The 17275-nt window shown below is 45.5% G+C and overlaps 1 protein-coding gene across 1 annotated transcript in view; it reads right to left on the reverse strand.

The window, feature by feature from the left end:
* Positions 1–17275, reverse strand: part of TRPC4 (transient receptor potential cation channel subfamily C member 4) — a 214576-nt gene that overhangs the window by 121232 nt on the left and 76069 nt on the right. The window lies entirely within an intron of this gene.

The raw sequence follows: 17275 nt of genomic DNA on the forward strand, positions 1-17275 counted from the left end.
TGTTGCTTAGAACTACTGCTTCTGGCCATCGGGTGGCAAAATCCATGAAAGTCAGTATGCACTGCTTTCCTCTGGGTGTCTTTTTTGGAAAAGGACCCAGAATATCCACAGCTACTTGCTGAAATGGAACTTCAATGATGGGGAGTGGCTGGAGAGGGGCTTTGATCTGGTCTTGGGGATTTCCCACTCTTTGGCATACTTCACAAGACCGGGCATAGGTAGAAACATCCTTGCCCATTCCCTCCCAGTGGAATGACCCCCCCCCCCAAAAAACGGTCTTTGGTCCTGTTCACCCCAGCACGGCCACTAGGATGATCATGGGCTAAGCTCAAGAGCTTGGCCCGGTACTTAGTTGGAACTACCAACTGTCTCTGAGGATGCCAGTCTTCCTGGTGTCCACCAGAAAGAGTTTCCTTGTATAAAAGTCCTCTTTCTACAACAAACCTGGATTGATTAGAAGAGCTGAGAGGTGGTGGGTTTCTCCGTGCCACCGTCCAAGCTCTCTGGAGGCTTTCATCTGCTTCCTGTTTGGTCTGGAACTGTTCCCTTGATGCTGGAGACATCAGTTCCTCATTGGATTGTGGACCTATGCTTGGTCCCTCTGGAAGCGATGTAGGGGATGGGGCTGTTTCCGTTGACTGTGAACCGCTCTCCGCTGGGACACTATGTTGGAGTTCAGGCTCCAGCTGAGCCTCTTGTTAGGGTTATGGGCTTCTGTTGGTTCAGGTTCGGTGGGGCCCTCTGGTGTTGGGGTTGCAAGTACTGGATTCAGTGCTGGCAATGGGTCTGGTGCTGGTTGTTCCGCCAGTTCCGGTTCTGGGATTGGCTCTGTCTGGGTCTCTGTGACTGGATCCACTACTGCTGTTGCAGACATTGGCCCAGGGTCCGGGTCCATCACCTCTGACTGGGTCCTGGTAGAAGTATCCGGAATAGCGCTAGGCATGATGGCTGGTTTAGTCTGGCTGCGGGTGACCATTCCCACCCTCTTGGCTGACTTCACATGATTGGCCAAGTCTTCCCGCAACAGCATGGGGATGGGATAATCATCATAGACTGCAAAAGTCCACGTTTCTGACCAGCCCTGGTACTGGACAGGCAACTTGGCTGTAGGCAAATTGAAAGAGTTGGACTTGAAGGACTGAATCATCACTTGGATCTCTGGGTTGATTAAATTGGGGTCCACTAAGGAAGCATGGATAGCTGACACTTGTGCTCCGGTGTCCCTCCACGCGGTGATCTTCTTCCCGCCCACACTCAAAGTTTCCCTCCGCTCCACGGGTATGTGGGAGGTATCTGGGCCTGAGGACCTCTGGTGTGATTCCGGTGCAATGAACTGTAATCTGTTGGGGTTCTTGGGGCAGTTGGCCTTTACATGCCCCGGCTGGTTACATTTAAAACATCGTCCAGCTGAAGGGTCATTGGGGCGAGGTGGGTTGCTGGAGAATGGTGTGGCGGGATGATAAGATGGCTGGAGGGTTCCTTGGGGGGGTAGGTGGGACCTTGGATGGCCCCCGGTAATAGGGTGTGGTCTGAGGTTGTCCCTTCTGGTATCCACTCCAACTGCGACCAGTTTTTTTCTTCTCTGCCTCCACCCATTTGGCTCCAATCTCCCCCACCTCGATTACAGTTTTGAGTTTCTCATCTAGGATGTATCTTTCTATTTCCTCAGGAACACCCTCTAAGAACTGTTCCATTTGCATTAGGAAGGGCAAATCTACTGGAGATTCAACACTTGCTCCTGATATCCAGGCATCCCAATGTTTCACAATGTGGTAAGCATGTCAGATAAATGACACGTCTGGTTTCCACCTTAGGTCTCTGAATCGCCGATAGGAAAGCTCAGGTATTAGCCCCATTCTGACTCTCACCTTGGTTTTAAACAGTTCATACTGGTTCATTTGTGCCTTAGGCATTTCAGCTGCCACCTCAGCTAAGGGTCCACTGAGCTGCAGCCTCAGCTCTACCATGTATTGGTCTGTAGAGATGCTGTACCCAAGGCAGGCCCTTTCAAAGTTTTCTAAGAAGGCCTCGTTATCATCGCCTGCCTTGTAGGTGGGGAACTTTCTGGGATGGGAAGTGGTACCTGGAGAAGGATTGCTAGGGTTTGTTGGTATATTCTGCTGAGCCCTTGCCTTCTCCATCTCCAGTTCATGCTTCCTCTCTTTTTCCTTCTCCTCCAGTTCTTTGGCCCTTGCCTCCAGTTCTTTTTCCTTTGCCTCCATAGCTCTCCTGAGAGCAGCCGCTTGGTGTTGTTCTGCCTCTTTCGCTGCCTCCCTTTCTTTGTCCTTTCCCTCCATTTCTCTCCTGTGAGCAGCTTTTAGGGCTTTTTCGGCTTCTTTCACTGCCTCCAGTTTGGCTAACTTCAATTTGTGTAGTGCCTTGGTGTCTGTCATCTTTACCTCTCTGTTTTTAACTAACTTTACACCCGAGGGTTAGAAATAAAACAAACAAATCTTAGCTTGTAAAATTTTGCTGTGCTGTAATAGGATACCTATATTCTCTGATAGTGATCATCAGCCTACAGAAAAATAAAAAAAAAAAACCCAACCCCAACAACAACAATAAAAAAATTAATATAGACCCCAAAACCCTAACACCTTTGTCTCCAGGCAAATAAGCAGAAAACCCCTCTAGTTACTTTTAGGTAAAAAAAAAACAAAACTTCAGGTCTGTGAAGACTTGTGAATTTCCCTGCAGGAGGTTAACTACTCTGCCTTTAGGTAGAGAAAACTGCAATTCAGAAAAGATAATTCCCTTTTGCCTCTGCTCTGGCCCCAAAGCAAAGCAAAAAAACTTCCACACAGACAGGAATATCCATTCTATTCAGCACAGCTTAATTTCTCAGCCGTTTAAAGAAATCATAATCGAACGCATATCTAGCTAGATTACTTACTAACTTCTAAGACTCCATTCCTGTTCTGTCCCCGGCAAAAGCATCACACAGACAGACTCTTTGTTTTTCCCTTCCCCCAGCTTTTGAAAGTATCTTGTCTCCTCATTGGTCATTTTGGTCAGGTGCCAGCGAGGTTATCCTAGCTTCTAAACCCTTTACAGGTGAAAGGGTTTTTCCTCTGGCCAGGAGGGATTTTAAAGGTGTTTACCCTTCCCTTTATATTTATGACAGTGCTGCTCCAGAAAAGTTACATTAGTAGGTGAGCGGAGGGTCGGGGTGGAGGGGTGGAGCAGCATTTTGGAATTTATGTTAATAGAGATTACAAAGAGAGGAGATTACAAACCACATCCTTGAGTCTGATGATCACCACTCTAGCAACACAAAGCTTTAACACTACCCTAACTGGGCATCTGGAGATTTCTCTGGCGTAGGATAATCCCAGGGTGGCATAAAGTCAGCCTAGCCCGTCACGGTAAGTGCCTGTGGAGGCAAGAGTGACATGGCTGAACCATCCTGTGTTCCAGCAATCCTCAGTTGGCTCAGTGTCTGACAGCAGGCTGCCATACATTAGGGCTGCCATGAAGGTGCTTTAATTTACACCAGGGACCAAACCGGCCACCTGGCTGCCCTACTGAAGGTACATCACGCAGACACCATTGCCCAAGCCTGAGGTCCTGAAACAAGCATAACTCAGCGAGACCTAGGGATCAGGTCCTATAATCTCTAGATTTGGACAAAATTGGATCAAATAAGATACCAAAATTCACCCCAAATTCAAAATGAATAAGAAAAAAAATTAAGTCACTATTTAAAACAAGAAAAATTCACATTATGCCTTTGCAATTCCTGGGAGTGCAGGGCAAATAACATATGACTGTGGTCTCTCTGACCCAGCTGAAACAAAGAAAGGAAAATTTTCAAGCAAGTTATAGTATTGTTATGTCTTTTTTCATTTTGGTTGGTTTAGAGAAAGTGAGTAGAGTGGTGTAGAGAAAGAATGTGGCAGCTCAAAGACAATGCAATCTTATTCACCACGGGCCAGATTTTTAAAGGTATTTAGGCATCAGAAGTTAAGTGCCTAAAGTGCTTTTGAGAACCCCACGAGGCACCTCTCTACATATTTATACCCCAAAGTGGCATTGAAAATCTACCCCTAAAGGGGCAGACACCTTTGCATGGGAACAGAGGAACACAGGGTATAGGATTGTTAAGAAACTCCTGGATCATCAAATCCCCTCCCATTAATGCAGGGAGCAGCCCCATCATGTAATCCCATTCACAAATTTATCAAGCTCCATTTTAAAGCTAGTTAGATTGTTTGCCCCCCACTACTCCTAATGGGAGGCTGTCCCAGATCCTCCTGCTCCTCTGATGGTTAGAAAACTTCTTTGAATCTTTTAAAGCCTAAATTTACTCATGGTCGGTTTATTCCCATTTGTTCCTGTGCCAGCATTGTCATTAGCTTAAATAGCTCTTCTCCCTTCCTAGTGGTTATCCTCCTGATGTATTTATAGAGACCAATCATATCCCCTCTCAGCCTTCATTGTACTAGGCTCCTTTATCCACAATTGGTCCCACTGACTTCAGTGGAGCCGCTTGTGGAGTAACATTACTTGGAGTGATTTATGGGATCAGAATCTGGCCTAAAAAAGGTACATCACATCACCTATTTTGGCACTATATTAGCCTCACAAAGATAAAAAGCACAGGAGGGTAAAGCATTGGTCCAAAGCTCTCATTAAAGGGTATGGCTACACAGTGGCTGGGAGTGTGCTTCCCAACACAGCTAGGACCATGCTAGCTCTGCTCACGCTAAGATGCTAGAAATAGCTCTGTGGCCACAGCAGCATGGGCAGCGCCTTGGGCTAGCTGCCCAAATATGGATCCAGGGGGTGTTGTCCTTGTGCGACTGGTCCAAGCTGCTACCCGCTCTGCTGCAGCCTCACTGCTATTTTTAGTGCCGGTCTGTCTACCTGTGCTGGGAAGTGCCCTCCCAGCTGCTGTGTAGACTTATCTTGAGTAAGAGCTTACAGACTTTAAGTGACATATTTCCATCAAGGGTAAGAGTATGGAACTCTTGTTTTCTTTTTCTGAGGAGTGGGAGTATGGCATATGAGGATTGGGAACGTGTGTGAAATGATGGAATTTGGGGAGGGAAGAGTAGAGACTGGGTGATTTTTTTTTTGATTTTTTTTTTGAGATGGCAGGAAAGATTAAGGCACTGATAGATCTGGGCTGGGGAAGCAGGGGAGGGTTTTACCCAGGGAATTACAAATGTAACCCTGACTGAGGCAGAACATTTTTGAGGGGTCAAGGGTTTCCTGTAAAAAAAATAATGTTCCCCTCCCCAAATGCGTGGGTACTATTTTGCTCCCCTTCCTCCCATAACATGTAGCGGGAGAAACAGAAGGCCACATATATTTGTGTCAGTTTAGATTTTTCTAGTGTATGTGTGATTCGTGACAAAAGAAGCCCTCAGCATTTTATCCAGTGTCCTCTTCCACCTCCCTTGGGTCTGTAAACTGCTCCAAAACATAGCCTGTAGGTAAAAATGCTCATTTTCAATGACTTGTCACCTTTATTGGTAGGCAGACATGTCCTTCCTTCAGTTACTGTCGTCTGCTTTATTGGCCTGGAAGCAAACACTCCAAAAGTGGCAGCTAAAATATTCTAACATTCTTGAGAATTGCTTCTGATTAAATCCATGTGCCCCCACATTGTGCCTCTTTGAAACTAGTCAATAACAAGTATCACTGGGCACTGCCCGAGTGCACATAATGACTAACGACAAGCATAGAGGCGTGTTTTTTCTCTCTAAGCAGTGGTGAAAAAGAAACCCAAAGTGAAAATGGACTGAAAAAATACATCAGCCCATGATTACACTGAAAAAAAATATCATAGTGTTAAGGAAAAACTATTAAAGGAAAGCTAGAATTCTTGCTGTCACATCATAACACTGGTCAAGCAAGCCGTGAGTGATGTTAGCATATTAGGAGAAAGACAAATCAAACTGCCTGAATGTTCAAAGTAGAATTGGTCTGAACATTTCCAATGAAATGTTTTTGAAATATGCTCTTTTGTGAGAGCTGAATCATTTTGTGGAAAAATATCAATTCTGATAAAGCTTTCTTCCAGAAAACTTCTGAGGTCCAGGGTTCTCTGGTCACTTGTGATGAGAGACAGCAGAACTGAAGAAAGCCTTTTAGAGTGGAAAATGGATGTTTTGACACAATTCCATTTTGCAAAAACATTTGAAGGCTTTTGTTTTTGCTCTAATGAGGAATAAAAACAAAATTTGAAACCTCAAAAGTGCTTGTGAAATGGAATTGTCCTCTGGGTGGTTCGAGTTCAAAGCTTTTAAAAAATGTTGTACTGTCGCTGTTCAGTGCTCACCTTTCTCTCTGTATTATAGCACTTTCTTTTGCAGTACCAGCTGGGACCAGCACATGTGCAAAAATAATAAATAATGAAAAAAGTTAACTAAACCCTTTGAAACTTTGAAAAACGTTTTACATTTTTGGTGGAGGGTTGGCTCAGTTATCTATAAGAAGGACCATATATGAACTAAGTATTACACATATCAGAATAAAGTTATTGAACTAGTACACCAAACCCTAATCAAATAAGGACTAGATCCTTAGCTAGTGTGAATCAGCATCAGTGATGTCACTCACTGAGAATCTGGCTCATCATTTTGTATGGTGCTAGATGCTCCTGTATTTCCTCTTCCTTAGCCTCTATTCCAATTTAGGAGCATAGGATTTGGCATACTCAATAAGGTCGTGGGTCCATCTCGTTTGGCATACTGCCTTCATGAGTGATGAATACCTGCCAGTGTCACTATGAAACCAAAACACTGTGGCAGCAATACAAGAGGAACTGGGAAAATTCATGAAAATTAATTCATCCTATGGGAGCCGAATCAAAAGTTTTGCTTTAGTAGTGATCACAATTTTCTCTGCAAAGCCATTAACCCCACTACTGGTGCACAAAAACATCTACATTGTTTAAGGCTTCTTGCCAAGGGGGTTAGTGCACTTATGAACAATTCTACTGCAAACATAAAAAGAAAATCTTTGAAAAAAACACTCCTGGAAAGCTAGCCACAAACCCAGCTTTCCATCTACCAGACAAGTAATCCTTTCCATCTTCACAGTGTATCTCTCCCTAGCAGCCAAATGTACACTTCAACTAATCAAATGATTACATGAAAAGATGTTACATGTGAGTTGACTGCTTTGGGTCCTCTCTTAACAAACTAAACTAACCCTCGCCTCTCACATCCATTTCTGCCTATCAGGATTCTCAACCTGTCAGAAAATTCTGATTAATCTGATACCACTGGGGAAAATCCTCTGCTACCGCTCAGGCAGCTTAGCAGGAGGAAGAATGAACTCTAATGCCCCCACATTCCACATCAAGACGGTCCTCTTCATCCTCTACAAAATGGCACCACATTGCTTCCTCCACCCTCATTACCATATGGACTGCAATTAAGCAGCATACTTGGTATCTACTGTGTGGAACTCAGTTTATGAGCTTCTGTGGGAGACATTTTCAAAACAAATACCACAGTTGGTGCCTAATGAATAGAGTGCAATTTATGAGCTTCTGGGGGTGGCATATTCAAAAGACTGCATGAACAGATTGCACTGTTTACTATATGTACAATTTATCATATCCTACTTGTGTACAGCCCCCTCTCTCTTCCTGCCTCTGCCTCACACCAGTAATTCCCTATTCATTAATTTAGGGTATACTTTGAATTAATTTTTTAAGGCCATTCCAAAAGAGGCAGCTTCCTGGCCTAGTATTGGCTATGTAGAAATCCTCTTGCTCTGGTGCATAAACCAATTGCCAGAAGACATAGAAGAAATACTCGCCCCCCGCCCCAGTCCCTTAGTGAATCTCAGCACAATTCTAGGGTTTTCCTGCTTTCCTCTGAATCATCCAGAACTGGGCAAGATTGGAAAGAGCTTGCAGGAAAGCAATAGTTAAACATGGCAACCCCTACAATATATTCTTATGTTCCTTTTCAGATAGTTTTCAGAGTAGCAGCCGTGTTAGTCTGTATTCGCAAAAAGAAAAGGAGTACTTGTGGCTCCTTGGAGACTAACCAATTTATTTGAGCATAAGCTTTCGTGAGCTACAGTTCACTTCATCGGATGCAAATAAATTGGTTAGTCTCTAAGGCGCCACAAGTACTCCTTTTCTTTTTTCAGATAGTGGTTATGAAGAAAAATACTGCAAGACATGCTGTAACAGAATAGGTCTAAGTCAATCACATTGCACGGTTGTTGTACAGTTACTGAAGCTAACTACAGTATTTTCGAAATCAAGCAGTTTCCTGCACTTTGGTTCTGGGTGTCTGATTTTCATAATCGCGATACAGTTATTTCCCAGTAGTTGTATACCTATACTCTGATTGGCTATTAATGGCTGTCAGGATTCATGGATCTGCATAAACACATGTGGTTATTTCTCAATAACTGTATGATGAATATGCAAACCTCTTCTTTGACTGGTGGCAACAATTCCACTGCGATAGTTGTTTACTCAGAATGATCAAGTGATTTGCCACTAGCAAATGGGCAGCCTCAGCTTTTCAATCTCCTCAGCTGAAGCCAAATGATTTGAATATGTATCTTCAAGAGAAGAAAAGAATGCAAGGAAGGAAAGTGAGTGGTGCTGTGAAAATGCAAAAAGGATCTCTTTTAAAAAGATTATCCCCTGCTTTCTTGCATTTCCCCCCTTCAGACTTAACCCTGCTGTTCATCCCTACCCCACCTCTTCTTGTTTTCTCTCCTTCACTCATGCCCTGCCTAATATCTTGCACTGCTAACCCTGCAGAACAGCATCCTTGCTTAATTGTATGTTCTGTGCTACATCTAGTGCAGACATTTGGACATGGTAAAACCATCATGATAAATAATTGCAATATTATTGCCTCAATATTGCAGATATCCTCTTCCCATGAAAAAGCTGAACATTTACCAACTAAGGTGTTGATCCTGCAAGGAATTCTTTGTGGACAGACCTCCTTGCAGGACTGGAGAGTAAATATGGCTATAGATAGGTACGTATGTATGTTATATTATAAGCAAGGCTGGCAGCATCACCTATTATTAAGGTTACCTGATACTTCCCATTATAGCATGTTTTCATTTGCTTGTATCTTTGTCAAATTTTAATTGTTCGGCTGAAATTTTCCAGGTTAAGAGTCTGCCTCAGGCTGGAATTTTTTTGGAAAACTTTCAACTCAAACAGTTCAGCCATTTCCAAGGATGAGGCTGATGAAAAATACATTGTTTTGGCCCATGTTAAAAATATTCCTGTAACCTTTTCTTTGAGACGCTTTAGCACCTCCACACTTTGAGTATTGATTTGGGCATTTGAGTACTGGGACTTGACATTTGACAGCATGTGGCCTTTTCTGTCAGGCATGTGCTTTTTGCTATCTCTGTGAAAATCTGCCCAAATTTGACTAAGTTATAGGTAAAGCTATGTTTTAGTCATGAGTATTTTTAGTAAAAGTCATGGACAGGTCATGGGCAGTAGACAAAAATTCACAGCCCGTGACCTGTCTATGACTTTTACTATATACCCCTAACTAAAACTTGGGTGAGGGACCATGGGTGCTCTCAGGGGAGGGGGGGCAGTCCAGGGGCACTGGGGGTGCTGAGGGAGGTGACCCGGAACCGCCCCCTGATGCTGGGGGTGGGCTGGGTTGCAGCACGTGGCCCAGGACCCCCGCTGGTGCTGGGCGGGGTGGGGCTGGCACGGACCCCCTACCTGGCACCGTGTGTTCCAAAAGCTCCTAGGCAGCAGAGCGGCCTGGGGGCTCCATGAGCTGCTCAGCTGTGCAGTTCCCATTGGCCAGGAACCACAGCCAATGGTAGCTGCAGGGGTGGAGCCTGCAGGCACAGGCAGTGCGCAGCGTCCCCTGGCCCCTCCGCCTAGGAGCTGCAGGGCCATGCTAGTGGGACCCAGGGAGCACCTCACACCGAGGTAAGCGCCCCCCCACACCCTCCAATCCCCTCCCCCGAACCCCCTCCCACACACCCAAACTGCTGCTGCTGGCCCAGAGACTGCCCTGAGCCAGCACTGGCCACTGCAGAAGTCATGAAGGTCATGGAATTTGTGATTTCCGTGACAGACTCGCAGCCTTAGTTATAGGCCTTTGAATGAAGTGAGCTGTAGCTCACGAAAGCTCATGCTCAAATAAATTGGTTAGTCTCTAAGGTGCCACAAGTACTCCTTTTCTTTTTGCGAATACAGACTAACACAGCTGTTCCTCTGAAACCTGAAATATTGTAGTTGCACATGCTCAGTAGAGACTTGCTACATTCCTCAAAGATCCCATCCACACTAAGCATGCTCCAGCCAAGGGCTGCACAGGATTTTTCCTGCAATTGCAGCTCCGGCTTCTGTGAGCCATATCATGGCTAGGCACCAGAACTGAAAGCAGGGAGCCTGTCTGCTGGTGCCCAGGTGACAATGTAATTCTACACTCCAGGTCAGAGAAACATTTAAATACACTCTTCATATTATGCATATCCACTTGATACATATTTTTATGATATACCCTCTGGAATTCCGATAGAACAACTTAGCAAATTAATTCCCCTGCGATACCAGTGGAAGAGTTACAACACTGATTTGTCACTCCACTAATCAGCTATTTCAAAGACTTTCTCACTGTCTAACTTTCTCAAATATTTGGTTCCAAAAATACCCATGCACACAATTTTAATGAAATACAGTACATACCATATATGATGCTAGATGCACACATCTTTAACATTAAGTTAAAGCTACGGCATTCCATTCTATTTAATTATCTGTTTAAAGCAGGGGTCAGCAACCTATGGCATGCGTGCCAAAGATGGCACGAGAGCTGATTTTTAATGGCACTCTGTAGCTTGCCGGGTCCCAGCTGCCGGCCCCGCTCAGCCCGCTGCCGAACCCAGGCTGGCAGAGGGCTGAGTGGGCACAGCAGCCGGGACCACGGCAGGCAGCAGCATGCTGTTAAAAATCCTGCCTGCCTCGGCCTGCTCTTCTCCACCCCCCGTGGGGGCAGGGTAAAGAAGCTTGGTTCTGCCCACTGCTGGTGCAGGGCAGGCAAGGTCCCTCCTCCCCCGCCTCTTCCCCCAGCCTGCTGGTTTCCTGCCCCTCCTCCTCTCCCTCCCTCCCTGATGCCCATCAGCTGATGGCCCTTGCGAGGGTGGGGGAGAAGCGCCCGCTCTCTCCTCCAGGGAGGAGGCGGAGAAGAGGTGGGGACGGGGCCTTGGGGAAGGGGGTGGAATCAGGGCATATTCCCTCCAGCCCCCTGCCATGAACCGCTCTGGGCAGGGGGCTGGGAGCATCCCCACGACCCTGGTCCACACTCCCCCAGCCCTCTGCCCTGACCCCAGCACCCCCCACACATACCTAGCCCCCCCATACCCTATGTCCTGACTCTTGCACCCCACACATTCCCACCCCCACCCTGAGCACCAAACGGGAGCCCCTGCACAAACACACATACCCCACATTCCCTCCTGCACCCCTCGCACTAAATGGGAGCTGCCCAGGTAAGCACTCCACACCCAAACCTCCTACCCAAACCCTGAGCCCCTACTCCCTCATTCTAGCTCCTGGCCAGATCCTACACCCGAATCCCCAACCTGCTCCTTCAGGCAACCCTGTGCTCAGTGCACTTCCAGCCTCTGCACAGTGCAGAGAGAGAGAGGAAGAGAATGGGCTAGAACCAGGGAGACGGTAGATACCCACTCTATGTGGGCAGGGCCGGGATCCCAGACCAGCAGCGGGCTGAACGCGGCCGGCAGCCGGGACCCTGGCTGGCAGGAGCCAGTGGACAGAACCCCAGACCAGCAGCGGGCTGAGTGGCAGCAGGCTGAGCTGCTCAGCCCAATGCCGCTCTGGGGTCCTGGCCGCCGGCCCCGCTCAGCCCATTGCCAGTCTGGGGTTCTGGCTGCTGGCCCCTTGCCAGCCAGGGTCCCGGCCGTGGGCCCCGCTCAGCCTGCTGCTGGCCTAGGTGAACGGAACCCCAGGCTGGCAGCAGGCTGAGTGGTCCGGCGGCGTAAGATCAGCATTTTAATTTAATTTTAAATGAAGCTTCTTAAACATTTTGAAAACTTTGTTTACAGCAATAGTTTAGTTTTATAATATATAGACTTATAGAGAGAGACCTTCTAAAAAACATTAAAATGTATTACTGGCATGCGAAACCTTAAATTAAAGTGAATAAATGAAGACTTGGCACACCACTTCCACTTGAAAGGTTCCACACCACTTGAAAGGTTGTCGACCGCTGGTTTAAAGTCTCCTCCATTCTATTACATAGGTGTGTATGCACGGTGCAAAATAGCATGATATAACAACCAGTTATTCATCCTAAAGTTGAAAGGAAAACAGCTTTTTTCAAAAAGATATTCCACTATCGGTCAGGATAATGGGCAATAAGATCTTGGCAGATAGTTTTTGAGACATCTGGTTATGAAAAATTAATAATTTGGAAGAACATGGATAAGTTTAGTCAGCTCAGCTACCTTAAATCCTGTTATTCACTTTTACATGTGATCCAGCAGCTGGGGAATCTAACAAAGTTTAGAAAACATAATGCAAGTGACAAAAATGACCTTTTCCTGAATTGATATAATGGATGCCACAAAAGCCTCTCTCACTAACTGAATGACAGAAGGAGTCAAGTGGAATCCAAATCGATTAAATATATATACCTCATTAGTAGGCACCAGATGGCACCAAATAGATACATATAATGATAATAAATTCAAAATCACCATAATACACATGCTATGGTGTCTGGAATGCAGAGTATGCTGAATGTGGAAAGTAGGTACAGTCTGGGGACATAGTGGATGGCTGGTGATAGACCCTTATCTAGGAATTTCTAAACTCTAAAAATATTTAAGAATTAGTTTTAGTTTAATGAAATGATCTTATGTTGCTTTTTGAGTATGACGCTGAAGTAAGTTTTAGATACAACCTTCCCACACAACATATTATCCCCTTATCGAACAGTAAAAAGATATTGATACATGAATACGTCTGTAAATAACAGCTGCAAGCTTTTTTAACTATCATTCTCAAGCCATGCTCATTGTTATTTGCAAGTATTCAGACAACTTCCATGTGTTAATGAAAATCCTGAACGTTCCATGAGCTTTAGCAATATAGTGGAAATGGATAAATCGTTGTGCACTGTTTATTTTTCTCCTTTTTAAACGGTTTCAGTCAGTCAGGCAAGGAGAGGAAACAGCGCTAGGGCTGAAATCCTGGCCCCACTGACCTCAGTGAAGCCAAGGCTACCGTAGGGTTTACGGCCGCGTGTAGAACTACAGACACTGCAGGCACAGCTAGCGTGAGTATAAACAGCAGCGTAGACGGAGAGACACAGCTCAGGTGAGGAAACTGAGGTGCCCATTATGCCTGAACCCTAGGATATGTATCCTACATGACTGTCTGTAGGCCCAAGCAGTGCCAACGTCTACACTGATATTTTTTCGGTAGTGTAGTGTTCCGCTGCTTACCTGCCGCCACAGCATTTTCCCCCCCACAGAAAAAGGCTTCGGCAGTGGGGAAAGGCTCTGGCGGTGGGAGGCAGCAGGGAGGCTCTGGCAGCAGGGAAAGGCTCCTACAGGTTACTGAGCCTTTCACTGCAGCATGAAGCTACGCAGTGCAGGGAAAAGCGTGGATGCAGCCTGACTTTCACTGTAGCATGTAACTAACGTGTAGTGCCTGTACTCTAGACCAGGGGTGCTCCCAGAGCGACTCATGGCAGGGGGCTGGAGGGGATATGCCCTGATTACACCCCCCTTCCCCAAGGCCCCGTCCCCACCTCTTCTCCGCCTCCTCCCCGGAGCAGCGATCAGGCGCTTGTCCCCCTCCCTCGCAAGGGCCATCAGCTGATAGGCGGCAGGGAGGGAGGGAGAGGAGATGGGGCAGGAACCTAGCAGGCTGGGAGAAGAGGCGGGGGCGTGGGGGACCTTGCCTGCCCTGCACCAGCAGTGGGCAGGACCAAGCTTCTTCACCCTGCCCCCGGGAGGGGAGGGCGGGGGGTGGAGAAGAGCGGGCCAGGGCAGGCAGGATTTTTAATGGCACGCTGCTGCCTGCCAGGGTCCCGGCCACCAGCCCCGCTCAGCCCGCTGCCGGCCTGGGTTTGGCAAAAGAACAAAAGAACAGCCATACTGGGTCAGACCAATGGTCCATCTAGCCAAGTATCCTGTCTTCCCACAGTGGCCAATACCAGGTGCTTCAGAGGGAATGAACAGAACCGGTAATTATCCAGTGATCCATCCCCTGTCATCCACTAATAGCTACTGATGGACATATACTCCATGAACTTATTAGTTCTTTTTTGAACCCTGTTCTAGTTTTGGCCTTCACAACATCTGCAGGCAATGAGTTCCACAGGTTGACCCTGCATTGTGTGAAGAAATACTTCCTTTTGTTTGTTTTAAACCTCCTGCCTATTAATTTCATTCGGTGAGCCCTGGTTTTTGTATTATTCACTTTCTCCACACCATTCACAATTTTATAGCCCTCTATTATATCCCCTCTTAGTTGTCTCTTTTCCAAGCTGAAAAGTCCCTGTCTTTTAATCTCTCTTCCTACAGAAGAGGTTCTACATCCTTAATCATTTTTGTTGCTCTTCGCTGTACCCTTTCCAATTCTAATATATCTTTTTTGAGATGGGATGACCAGAACTGCAGGCAGAGTTCAAGGTGTGGTTGTACCATGAATTGGTATAGTAGCATAATGATATTTTCTGTCTTATTATCTATCTATCCCTTTCCTAATGATTCCTAACATTCCATTAGATTTTTGTTTGTTTGTTTTTTGACTGTCCCTGCGTATTGAGTGGATGTTTTCAGAGAACTATGCACAATGAGCCCAAGATTTCTTTCTTGAGTGATAACAGCTGATTTAGATTTCACCATTTTGTATGTATAGGTGGGACTATGTTTTCCAGTGTGCATTACTTTTCATTTATCAACATTGAATTTCATCTGCCATTCTGTTGCCCAGTCCTCCAGTTTTGTGAGATCCCTTTGTAACTCTTCGCAGTCTGCTTTTGATTTAATTATCTTGAGTAATTTTGTATCGTCTCCACATTTTGCCATATCACTGTTTACCCCTTTTTCTGGATCATTTATGAATATGTTGAACAGCATTTGTCCCAGTACAGATCCCTGCAGGACCCCGCTATTTACATCTCTCCATTCTGAAAACTGACCATTTATTCCTACCTTTTGCTGTCTTTTAACCAGTTACTGATCCACAAGAGGACTTTCCCTCTTATCCTATGACAGCCTACTTTGCTTAAGAGCCTTTGGTGAGGGATCTTGTAGGAGGTTTTCTGAAAGTCCATATTCACATGCCAATGTTTGCATTTGCAATGTGGAGGCTCATGTTTGTGCAGGAGGAATCTTGCATGCCCACAATGGAGGCACATGGCTAGAAATCCAGGCCACAAACTCTGCTAAAATGCCTTGCAATGTTTATAAATACCGCATATTTTGGGGCAGATCTGCACCTTTTGTGTCTGTAAAACATTTCATAACTATTTCAAAGTATGCAAACTGATTCATAGATTTTGCAGTGTTTGCATAGCCCACCCACAGGGTTTCTATCGTGTATGCTGGGGTGTGCTGTTTGCCTGAGTGAATGTGGCATTGTGGGTTGTGGAATACAAGTCTGAGTTCTCCTCTAAGATGAGGTACAAAAAGTTTCAAACTGACAGGAGGATTGTTTTGCCAAAGGCAGTGGAAGTTCAAAAACTCTCTCAGGATAGATTATGAACTTACAACCTTATCTATGGCTTCCCATCCACATGTTACTGTGCACAGACCACTACCTATCATGCTGACCAACTATGTCTCATTGTACTCCCCCACCTGTCTGTATCCATTTGTGGTTTCTTGTCTTATTGCTAGACTGTAAACCTTCTGGGGCGGGAACCATCTTTTAAGTTCTGTGTTTTTATAGCACCTAACACAGTGTGGTCCTGGCCCAGGGCTGGGGCTCCTATGCACTGTCGTAATACAAATAATGCATGAGAATAGAAAACATAACACATGCATAAAGGGAAATCCTAACTTCATCCTGCTATATCGTGAATTCTTGGCATCAGGCCACATGATACCAACCTATAGCATCTATCATTATTAAAAGGCGATACTGGGCCTAGCTAACCCCACCCCTCTGGGCCTGGCAAGCCCGTTCCAATTGGAAGAGAGGGTTAAAAGAAACTGAGAACCACAGGCAAAGGGTAGTGGACAGGCGGTAAGAGAGATGAATCCTTCTCTGGGAAGTCAGCCTGAAGGCGTAGCCTGCGAGGGGACCAAAAAGCAGGTAAAGTCCCAGGCCATGCCTTCTCCAACCACCCTGCCCCCTTTGAAACCTGCAAGGCCCTGCTCATTTAGACTTTCTGTTAGCTGATTGACTGGACTTTAGGGGCCATACCCCAGGAGCAAATAGGTAGGCAGTAGCCCAGGCTGGCAGGCTTTGACTCCCCACAGGGATGACCCTCCCAGTGTTACTTCCCAGAGGGAACTATCCTGGATCGGACATGATGGAAAGGAAAAGCCAGGGTCCCCCATACCATGCCCCACTTAAGAGAAAAGGCCCAGATGTAGGTAGAGGCTCCAAACGTTTGTGACTTAGGATCAGGCATCTCTATCACCTCTGACAGGAGCACAATAGTCTGGTATGCTAACTGTTAGGCAACCTGGCCCTCTGACAGTCTATCACATGCTCCTATTTCACAGATGAGGAATTAAGGCCTTCAAAGTTTATGTGAGTTCATGGAGAGTTGAACCCAAACCTGCTGAGTCCTAGTCCAGTACCTTAACAACAAGACCATTCTTCTCCTTTGAATTGTCTTCTCATACCCTGTGAGCTATGCAATCAGGTGAGAAATAATGGAAATGAGGCAAGCATAAAATGAATCTAATTTCCATTCATTTATGCTGAGATAAAGCCATTTAAAGATAAAGATAAAGATATTATGCTTTCACTAGGGAGCAAAGAAAGCAGACATACACAGTTGGGTAAGGACCTAACATATTATATTCTTTCACCAAAAATAACATTGAATTCCTATTATTTTATTGACAAAAAAATTATACTTTTTACTTATCATCTGCAATTATAACCATAGCAAGTACCAGATACTGTAATTACATGATATTGTATGCATTGCCTATGAAAGGGCTCCAATCATTTCAATTCACTATGCACTAATATAGCACCTAGAATATATGGAAATAGGAATAGATAAGAATAGAATAGAATCTTACATCTATTTATAGAGTGGTTTTCATCCCAGAGGATCCCTAAGAATCTGACAAATTACAA

This window comes from Caretta caretta, chromosome 1 (genome assembly GCF_965140235.1).
Source record: "Caretta caretta isolate rCarCar2 chromosome 1, rCarCar1.hap1, whole genome shotgun sequence".
NCBI lineage: Eukaryota > Metazoa > Chordata > Testudines > Cheloniidae > Caretta > Caretta caretta.